This window comes from Phoenix dactylifera, chromosome 2 (assembly GCF_051530095.1).
Source record: "Phoenix dactylifera cultivar Ajwa chromosome 2, Ajwa_hap1_PhDact_Kaust_v1.1, whole genome shotgun sequence".
NCBI lineage: Eukaryota > Viridiplantae > Streptophyta > Magnoliopsida > Arecales > Arecaceae > Phoenix > Phoenix dactylifera.
The window spans coordinates 54,361,553-54,372,816 of NC_143191.1; the positions used below are offsets into that span (position 1 = coordinate 54,361,553).

An 11,264-nucleotide genomic window follows, 5' to 3' on the forward strand; every position below is an offset into this window, starting at 1 on the left:
ATGATGTGTCTGTGCACTGCTCGCATTTTTTCCCATCCTGCACATTCTCTCTCTTGCCTCATTTTAACCATAAAATCAAAAATTAAAATCCTAATTCTAGCATTTATTTATTATTTATTTTTTAAGTAAATAATAGATGTGTCACGCATGCCACACTCTAGTTTTATTTCAAATTGAACATGCCAACAAACATCATGCAGCTAGAGTAGGAGATAATATGACTTTAGGGATAGAGATTGTAACCTCTGTGCAAAAAAAGGATTCACCTTCCTTTACATGAATCTGCCATCGAATCATGTAATGGTCACTTTGATATCCATGCAGATGGATGCATGAAGAAGTTCGAAGTGCTTTAAGATCTATACAAAGAGTGGGACCCAACGGTCCGTCGTGAAAGGAGATCAATCATTCTTTCATGTAAAAGATACAATCAGAACTCTGGCTATAGCCCTTTGCATGCTCGATCAAATGGCCAGCCTATGCACATCTACGCATGTTCAGAGTATGAACATAACAATATGGATAAAGCCTAAATTGTAATAATATGGGTTGGGTTTCTTACAATCCAAAGACCATTAACATATTAACAGACGTGTCCCAATTTTGATTGTAGGTTGTCATTGCCTGCGTCCACCTTAGCAACCGTGGCAAGTCTCACACCAGAAGCTACGAAATGCGTCACCCCATGTACTACTAATTTCCAGGAGACTCCCACACGACTCCTCATCTCCACCCAATCATGGAATTACGCATGCCCTCTCCTTTTTATCGTTCTTCCAATTTTTCAGATTTGAAGGTGACTCCATTTATTCTCTGAAATGGGCATTGATAATGAAGGCAACGACAGTAACCGATGCCAAGCAAGGTCCCTTGCATTTTACTGAAAAAACAAAAGCAACTATTAGTGAAATACGATAGGATCCGGAAATTTTGAAAAATATCATTGAGAGGGGTGCCAACCAGTTGAGCTAATGATTATCGGCCGACATCTATAATTTTTTTTGATTGGAACACATAGTTAGTATAATAATTTTGAAGATCAAGTCACAGAAAATTTCTTGCAATTTACATTGAATAAAATTAGAGGAATTGATGTTTGAATAGCCACCAAAGCCTTGGTCTTATAATAATAAACATCACAAAAATGTAACCTTTTTCTTTGCTGGTTTAACCAGTCTATACTCTTTTTTGATGCTAGTCGTTTCTTCTTCGATGATTGAAAGGCTATCAAGGCGTTGGCTTTGAGATTAACTAACATAGACAATAACATATCTGATGGTTTCTGAAAGAAGAGAAGTCATCTTTCTGTTTGCCGGTTTGTCCTCTGTGTTCTCTTTGATGTACAATGGTCTTTGCAGCTAGAGGGGCCAATAATCTGTCCATATACTCACTATTCATGACTCATTTCATAACACTGCCCATATCCACCGGCACACTCCATTTGGCACATTTCCTAGTGGGGAATCTATAAAAAAGGATATTGTGATGCTTGAAATCTAATTTCTCACTGTAGGTGTAGAACTGAGTTCCTTGCAATGCATATCAAGAGCCAAGTGTTTATTATCTTGATAAATGTAATCATGCTGCCAATTGAGTTCTCTTCCATACACAAAGGAATTCAAATCCTTCATCAAGTTCTGCCTTCAGAGAGTTGATACTTGATATAGTGCTTGATGTATCCAATTGAGAATACCTTTATCTACATTGTTCCACACATCTATCAGAATGCAATTAAATAGTACTAATAATCCAAACATCTTCTTATCCTTACCCTATCATATATGGAAAGAAACGAAGACTAGAAAGATCTCAGGAACTCCTATTCATAACTCTCTCATGATTCTTCCATGATTGTCGATCCCTGTGACGAGCTATGCTATTGATCACTTCTATTACCTGAATTAGTTTATCTCCCAACATGGTATGTCCCCTTTAACTTCTTCACGTCAGGAATGATATTCCATGTTTATAACCTTGCTCATGGCAAAGTAACAGTGTTCATCAAACATTGAAATCAACCGAATGATGAATTATAAATCCAAAAGTCTAATCCACTTATCCAAATTTTGACAGATGAATACCGCTCAAGATATAGGCAATTCATTCCATTGGATCCATAATATCATTGCTTGACGCTGATCATCGAAATGAACCAGTAAGCTTGACGAGTCCATTCAGGTAGTATACTCGGCTACTGCAAGCTTCATATCCTCAAATTTTATAACAAAAATACTGATCATAAAAACTGAAGCGATCATCTAAGTTGTGACTGCTTCCAATTTGTAGAGAACTGCTTGGCTAGTTCATCCAGTAGGATATATATCTCCTGACTTTGTGGGTGAGACCAATCCCCAGCTATGAACATGTGAAGCACACCATTTACTTCTATCGAACTGCACCCTGGAGTTTTGCTCACTCCCTTTCCCCTCATCATCCTCCGCAACCTACCAACATCCTCCCACCTATTCTGAATGGCATAAATATTCGATAGAAGCACATAATTGCCATCATCCATTGGCTCCAACTCTAGTAGAATTTTTCCCACCTGCTCTCCCAATTCAACATCACCGTAGAGCCTGCATGCTCCTAGAAGAGCTTTCCAAGCACTGCCATTGGCCGCCATGGGCATTGTCTCAACGACCCTTTTTGCATCATCTAACAACCCTGCACGGCCAAGAAGATCCACCAAACACCTGTAATGCTCAATAGTGGGCACAATGTCATGATCTTTATCAATACTGTTAAAAATCTGCAATCCATCATTGACAAGGCCTGAATGGCTGCATGCTGACAATACACCAATGAAGGTGATCTCATTGGGCTTTATTCCACTATCCAACATCTCGGTGAATAGCTCAAGTGCTTCCTTTCCTCGGGAATGCATCGCAAGCCCTCCTAACATAGCATTCCACAAGAACACCTTCTTATCAAGAAACCCCCTGAAGACTTCATTAGCTAAATCAATCCTCCCACATTTTCCATACATGTCAACCAAAGCGGTGCACAAATGGGTATCCACTTCAACTCCATGCTTGTCAATATAAGCATGAATCCACCGACCTTGATCGAAAGCACCCAATCCAGCGCAAGCAGAGAGCAGTGTCGTCAGTGTGATCTTATCTACTCTAACATCCGAGACCTGCATCTCTTTGAACAGAGCTAAAGCCTCCCTATACCGACCAGACCTCGCATACCCATTAATCATTGTACTCCAAGAGACCATGTTACGTTCCGGCATCTCATCAAACAAATTGCATGCTTCTTCAAGCAACCCAGCATTTACATAGCCCGCGAGCAATGTAGTCCAAGAAACTGTATCTCTCTGTGGCATCTCATCGAAAAACTTCCGCGCATCATCCAAAGCTCCCAACTTTACGTACCCATCAAGGAAACAGTTCCACGAGACAATATCAGGCTCATGCATCGAGCAAAGAATCCGACGGACTCTCCATATGTCCTCCCCTGTCTTCATATAGAAATCCATCAGTGAGTTCCACGAATGAGTGCTGACCCAAGCCGAGGTTTTGACCATCCGAGCATGGACTTGCTTGCCTTCGGAGATGAGCGGCGACTTGGAGCAAGCATTGAGAACAAAAGTATAGGTGAACTCGTCGGGCAGAACCAAGTCCTCATGCACCATTTGGGAGAAGACTAAAAGGGCCGACTTTGGGTCGCCGAAGTGAGAATAAGACTTGATCATGGAGTTGCAGACAAAGGTGTTCTTCGGGCAATCGGGGCCATCGAAGAGTTTCCGGGCATGTTCGAGGGCGTCTGAATGGGAGAGGGAGGCGAGGGAGAGAAGGAGGCGGCCGAAGGCATGCTTCTCCCGGATGAGAGCGGTTTTGATGAGGAGGGAGTGGATCTGGGAGAGCTCGCCGTGGGTTCGGGAAATTTGGAGGAGGGCGATGGCTGGGTGGGGTTTGATGGGGCGAGACCGTGGGGCGAGTGGTGAGTGTTTTGGAGCAGAGACATGGAGAGATGGAGAGAGGGGCGTCATCGCCTCTTGGTTTTTGGGCAGAGAGGTGAAGAGGTGAAGAAATTTGGAAAAACGAATGAGCTTGAGCGAGAGGTTAGCATGGATGCCAAAGCTAACCCTGTTTGGGAGTTTTGTGGAGAAAGAAAAGAAAGAAAAATTTTAATGGGGAGGAGAAAAAAAAGAAAAAAATAGGATAGATTTTTCTCTCCTAGTTTTAGTTTTTTAGAAGGAAAGAGAAAATACTTTTCTTCCTCTTATTTGGAAGTTTGGAGAGAAAAAAAAAAAGCATACCTTTTTAATACTTTTACTAAAATACCCTTATTATAAAAGGGGCATGCTTATGAGTAGAGGTGCAAATGGATTGGGTCGGACCGGGTCATGAGTGACTCCGACCCAACCTGGATCCTTGTTCGGGTCCTAATTTTAGACCTAGACCCAACCCACTAGAAAATCAGGTCAGGTCGAGTTGGATCTACGGCTACAATTTTTGACCCAAAGAGTCGAAATTTCATTTCCTCTGTTTATTCTAGCTATACTAATGTCTGTTTGATAAATTTGGTTAAAGTAACCCAACGAGAAAGACTGAATATCCATACAATTAAATAAGCATACGAGATCCATACAATCAAATAAGCAAACAAGCATATCAGTTTTTTAGTTTTTATAACTTTTCCAAAATGACTCGTCTAAAATAAGAATGCTTAACTAATAAAACTTGCCCACAAAAAATACATCAAAGCAGCCTGCAAAATGTTCACTTTCACTATAGAGGAAGTAACCACTACCCAGCCACACCCGAAATAAGTACAAAATAAAATAAGAGGTTCATTCAGTGCTATCTAAAGGAATTAGTCATTGCTTTTTACTACTACTAATATAGACTTTTTATAATGGGTTAAGAGGTTATACCTTTTTTTCTCCAAAGCATCAATCATCATGGGAGTCTTTCATCATCTTCTCCAAATGTGCTTCCTTCTACTAGATGGACAGCCAAACATGGTTTTTGCACAATCTGGATGTTTAGAAAGAAAAAGGTATGCTTCATCAAGTAAATCACCCTCCATTCCAATGCCCAACAATTTATTAAACATTTCTTCCTCTGAATATACATGTGCTCGACCTTTCTCCCAAACAAATTTCTTTTCTCAAGAATAGCATTTCCTACTTTGAGGGCATTAGCAACTTCTGTAATTGCATATTTTATACCTTCAAATGGTTCATCACTCTCTTTTATAGACTTTCTTTTTTTTCATTTTGAGGATGCTTCACTTTGAGAAGGTGCTTGAAATGGCGGGTCCATGGACATCATATCAACTTCATTATCAAAATTATCAAATTCCTCTATTGTAACTTCATTTTGTGAAACAAATTCATCAATATCTTGAATAGACTCTAAATTATTCACAGCCATTTAAAATTGACAGCGGTAGTGAAACTGTTTATCAATTGCAAAAAATCAAAATTACATCTATAGAAAAATAAGGCTCCTCTATAGAAAAAAGTCAAAATTACATCTTTAAGAGTCTTCTTCTCTTCGACATTAAACGGCTAGAGGTTCTTTCCCACTTCGCTAGCCCACCACGAGCGTCCCTTCCCGACAAGCGACCAACAACAAGCTTGCTTTCCAACTAACATATGACAACAAGCATCCTTCCCGACCAACCCCCGTTTCCTTAGTTGTGATAACACCTTCTCCTATTGCCCTATCTTTTGTAAATAACTCTAACAGGTTCTCATAATTCTCAATAGGTGTATTCATCCATTTTTCTGCTTTAGGGTTTGCCTAATACAAATAGAAGAAAAAAAGTAAATAAGCATAATTTGGACAAGAAAAAATATTTTAAATTAAGAATCAAGACAAAGTAATGAATTCCAAGCAACTAGTTTTGAAAATATCTATCAATGGCTTCCAAACTTCAACATCAGTACTCAACAACTTTGTCACTGGGTTCCAAGAAAAACCACTAAATTTTGTCGTCTTGAACACATCATACTACTCATTGAAATGATTTTTCAAAGTTTTCATACGATTCTTCACATAGTTCTTGTTCAAGTCCAACTCAAGATTTTCCTTCAATTCTTTAAGCACTTTATCATATGCAGTTGTTGTGAAAGTTCTATCAACCCTATTTCCCATTCGTTGTTGCTGAAGTAATGCTTCGATTAAGAAGTCATCCATACAAGCAGTCCATTTCAAGTGTTCCTTCTTACTACCTTCATCTTGATTTGATTTATTGTCTATTGGTTATATCTATGTGATAATGAACATAAAAGAGAGTGAAATAATACGTGCTTTAATGTAATATAAAAAAGAACTACAATCAATTGCATTAATAAAGCCAACATATATAAAATCAAAATGAGATATACAACTAATTCTAATGAGTTTGACATATATGAAAATTGTTCACACATACAACAATAAAGTAAATATGTTTGAAAAAAATATAGAATTAATTAGTACATCATAGAGCTCCTATAGAATCCTATTATGTACATAATCAAGCCACATGTCAACTGCTATAGAGTCCTTAATGAATTCTCCTCGTGCAGCATCTTCATTCATGCTTCTTGGAGCGTGAAACTCTTCTTCAGTTGGAGACTGATTTGGAATCTCTTGATCTACTTTATCAATAAGTCTTTGATCAGGATCTACCTCCATTAAATAATTATGCAAGATGCCACATGCCAAAATAATATTTGTTTGTGTCTTACATGAGTAAGTGGGCTCAGTTGTGCTTCGTATGATGGAAAACCATTTCTTTAGTACACCAAATGCTCTCTCAATTGCATTACGTAATGATGCATGCCGAAGATTAAACAATTCTCTAGGATTCTCTAGAGCTCGAGTAAAATACTCTTTCAAGTGATAACGCACGCCTCTATAAGGTGCGATAAGTGTACTTCTTAGCATGCAACCCGCATCAACCAGATAGTATTTACCTATTAAGAATGAAATTCAGTACTATATGATACTATAAGTATCATGCTTGTATTTATGTTGTTATATTTAGCAAAAACTTACCGGTAGAAATATGCAGCTTATCTTCTCTTGTAAGCGCATTTTTTTATTATCCTTGAGTCGGATGCAGTTCCTTCCCAACCAGGCAAGATATATGTAAATTTTAAGTCAAACGAACAAGCAGCCAATATATTTTGCGTCGGGTAACCCTTCCTACCACGATACCTCGGAGCATCCTTATTGGACACTTTCACACGTACATGTGTCCCATCAATTGCCCCCACACAATTCTGACATATACACGTTAGATGAATATATGCATGTTTCCTTCCAAATTTAGATAAAATATTTAAAATAAAAAATATTTTACCTCGAAGTATGGATAGAACCTACTATTGTTAAGTATTTCTGAAGGCACTAATGTTCCAGTGGGTTGACAAAGAAATTGCTCTAATGATATTAATGCTCTTAATACTCGATGAAAATAATGACCTATGGTATATCCAGAGCGACGGAGAAAAAATGACACTATATGATTCCTCACATTGTGTGATACTATGTGAAGAAATACAAAAACTTGCTCCTCAATCATCGCTCGTTGAGTGGATTGCAAACCCCCATCTTTTTTTAGAATCTCACATAAATTTTTAAAAGCTTCCATTCCCATACAAATAATATCACGACATCTTTTAGTTGTGTTTATTTGGCACATTATTTCATCTCGTACTAGTTATCTTTCAAAGCCTAATTGCCTATGATCCACAAAATTTGTACGTTGAAATCGTTGGTGCACAATGAAACAAATCACACGAAGAATAACTTGAATAAAATCTTGTTGCCGTTTTCTTTGCCAAATGCGAATGTCATGTTGTCGCCTATCTATCTAGGACCTAATTTTTAATTCAAATAAGTTATAAAAACAAATGAATCTGAATATATAAAAATAAATATATATATATATATATATATTATTGAAGTTCTATTGAATGGTTAGCCAAACTATATGTAGCAATCTAAATTAAAATTTCAAGAGGTTTCATACATAATCATGTCCAAATTTATTAAATTATTTCAATTATGCATCACTTACAAACCTAAGTAATTGAGCATAATGTAATAATACATCATTTGTCATCACTTTGTTCAATGTCCCGATCTGCCAATGGAACATGACACACCGCCACCCCACCCGGACCCAAAACTTGGGACAGAATGTCCCAAGACATGCTGATTGAGGATGCCGCGACAATGGTGAAAAGGTCCTATCCCAACACTCAGAACAGTACCCTATCCTGGTGTCCCGCGAGATGTCCTACAGGGATCTGAGACCAAGGAAGATACTACTACCTATGGATGCTAAAATAAACAAAACAAAGTGATTGAAACAATAAGAGGGAAATCTGAAATTGATAAAAAAAATATAAGAACTTTGAACTAGACATAAAATCAGTTAGACAAACAATATCAAACTAATAGAAGCAAAAAAAATTCATAAATGAATTATATATGTTAACCAATAAATAATCAAAATCAATCAAATGGTTTAGATTTTGCTACCCTTTGTCATCCTATTCCAGACAGCTCAAAAAAAAAAAAAAAAACTTCAAAAGCACCTCCTAGTTTAAATTTGAATTCAGTTATCCTCTTATATATAAATAGATAACATACAACTTCTAGTTATCTCCAGATTAACATGGCCCTGCTTGTACAATTGGATATGAAGATCAAGGAACAATCTAACCAAAACTGAGCATAGTGGAAACATGGTCTAGAATGAGGAACTAAACAAAATCATGGGCAAAAGATGCATCTAATCCGATGCACTAATGCTGATGCAACTTATAGGAAGTCTTGCATGATAGCCACACAAATGATACTCTCTAGGAAAAATAACTACTATTTGTCATGATCAGATGGTGTGCTAATTGCATCAAATCATCCAAACTGAAAAGGGCAACAAAACAAGTAGAATATACAAAGTTGAAATTCTATTAGTGTCAAATTCGGCCGCACAAAGAGACCCAAAAACAAGTCGGCAACTGAATTGCATAGATCAAAGAGAACATAGAGCTTAAAAAAAAATAAACAAAAAATTGGAGTAACAGAGAACAGAAAACCCTCTTTATTACTTCCAAGATATTCGAAATAGGAAAGGCTAAATATATGCCCACATGCAATTTGGAGGATAATTAATACAGGACATATAAATTCACAACCTTAAGGCGAATAATTGCTAGGATCACTGAATCTAATCAAGGCAAAGTTTATTAAGATCCAACCTCCTCATCTACGAGCAAGTCCATTATTACAGTACGATTGCAAAAAAAATCAAATAAAACAGAGCTTAGCAGCAAGAACAATTATAATTCATTAAAAATGGGATAAAGAAATATGTGGATCCACTCAAAAAACCAGGACCTCTGATCTTGAAATAGAAACTAGAAACCATGATCGTGATCTAGATGACATCGAGTAGATCCACAAAGATTCAAGGATAACAACCAAAATCTGATTCAAAAAATAGATCTAATCCTTCATTTTTTTCAAAATAAATGATGTAGATAACATACTTTTCTTTTTAATGGATCCAAAACAGCTTGAAGAGATCAACACCTACCACCGCAAAAAAAAACGAGAAGGAAATAAAAAGTAAAGAAAATGAATAACGGAAGAAGAAAGAAACAAACAAACAAAAAATCAGAAAACAACAAATTCCATCCAAAAACAAGTAAAAGTGATGTCCATCAAATCCACCGCCATACAATCATCATAGATCCAAACCCCATAAATCAGAAAACAACAGATCACATCCAAAATAAGTAAAAAAGACGCCTTTATCACATCCACAACCATATAATCATCACAAATCAAAAAGCCATAAATCAGACAATAGATCACATCCAAAAACAAGTTAACAAAAAAAATAATTATTTTAATTTTTTCTATTGAGAGAATAAGCTTATCTTTGAAGCTTAACAACCGTTGCTCCTCCAAAAAAGTGCAGCTGTGGAGACGGAGCTCCGTAGAGGTGCAATAGATGGGTATATAGAGATAGAAATGACATATAAAAAGTTAAAACAAAAGATGCTCTAGGATATATTTGTCCTTTTAATTTGGTACTTATTTAATTTAAGGATAAAATAGGTATTATAAAAAAATTATTAAGTTCCAATTTCTTTCTCTCCAAATCCTCCCACTTATGGGAAGAAAGAAAGGAGAGAATTGGAGGCCAAAATTTTTCCTTCTATTTCCTTCCTATTCCTTCCTTTTCTTTTCCTTTCCTTTCACTAAAAAACTCTCAAATATCAAAATTTTTAACTTTCCCTTCCATTTCATTCCTTTCTTCTCAATTCCAAGTTTTCAAACATAGCCTAAATGTGAGAGATGTAGTTGATTGGATGTTATAATGTAATCCTTCCCCTATATCCCATGCATTTAGATGGTTTTTTTTTTTATTGGTATAATGGTGGCTCCCACATAATCGATGTGGATGCGGCCAACAAAGTTAAAAAACAAAATGCTACATAGAAGCTCTGGCACGAACCCACTATCCACCGGACAAACCTACCAGAGTGATGAGCTGCAAAGGAGTCAACCCAATCAGCAGCTCCACTTGCCTTCCTGTAGACATGTGAAGCCTGGTAGACGTGGCATATTACTAGGATGAGATATTACTAGATAATACTAGGATGAGATATACACCTGAGTGATGAGTGGCGCAAAATGCAATGCTAGCATGGCCTAAATATCTCATTTTGAAATAAAAATTTGTATGCTTGAGACCTAAATATTTTATTTTAAAAATAAAAGTTTGTACAATTGAAAACTTAAATATCATATTTTGAAAATAAAAGTTTGTACGCTTGAGACCTAAATGTCTTATTTTGAAAATATAAGTTTGTACAATTGGGACCTAAATGTTCCGTACTAAAAATAAAAGTTTGTACAATTGAGACCTAAATGTCCCATTTTGAAAATACAAGCATGTACGATTGAGACCTAAATGTCTTATTTTAAAAATAATAGTTTGTACAATTGAGACTTAAATGTCTCATTTTGAAAATAAAAGTTTGTGCACTCAGGACCTAAATGTCTCATTTTGAGAATAAAAGTTTATATAATTGAGATCTAAATGGCTCATTTTGATAATAAAAAGTTTATACAATTGAGACCTAAATGTTTCATTTTGAAAATAAAAATTTGTATAATTGAGACCTAAATATCTTATTTTGAGAATAAAAAGTTTGTACAATTGAGACTTAAATATCTTATTTTGAGAATAAAAGTTTGTACAATTGGGACCTAAATGTCCCATTTTGAAAATAA

General features: G+C 36.3%; 1 pseudogene across 2 annotated transcripts; it reads right to left on the reverse strand.

The window, feature by feature from the left end:
• Positions 1-388: 388 nt before the first annotated feature.
• On the reverse strand, positions 389-4,097 carry LOC103723399 (pentatricopeptide repeat-containing protein At4g18840 pseudogene; annotated as a pseudogene). 2 transcript variants are annotated; one of them, XR_015975849.2, is made up of 2 exons: positions 1,772-4,097; positions 389-880 (listed from the first exon to the last, which is right to left on the reverse strand). The product of XR_015975849.2 is annotated as a pentatricopeptide repeat-containing protein At4g18840 pseudogene, transcript variant X2 (transcript). The 2 variants fall into 2 exon arrangements; XR_015975848.2 differs by having other exon boundaries at positions 1,152-4,097.
• Between the last annotated feature and the right edge of the window lie 7,167 nt (positions 4,098-11,264).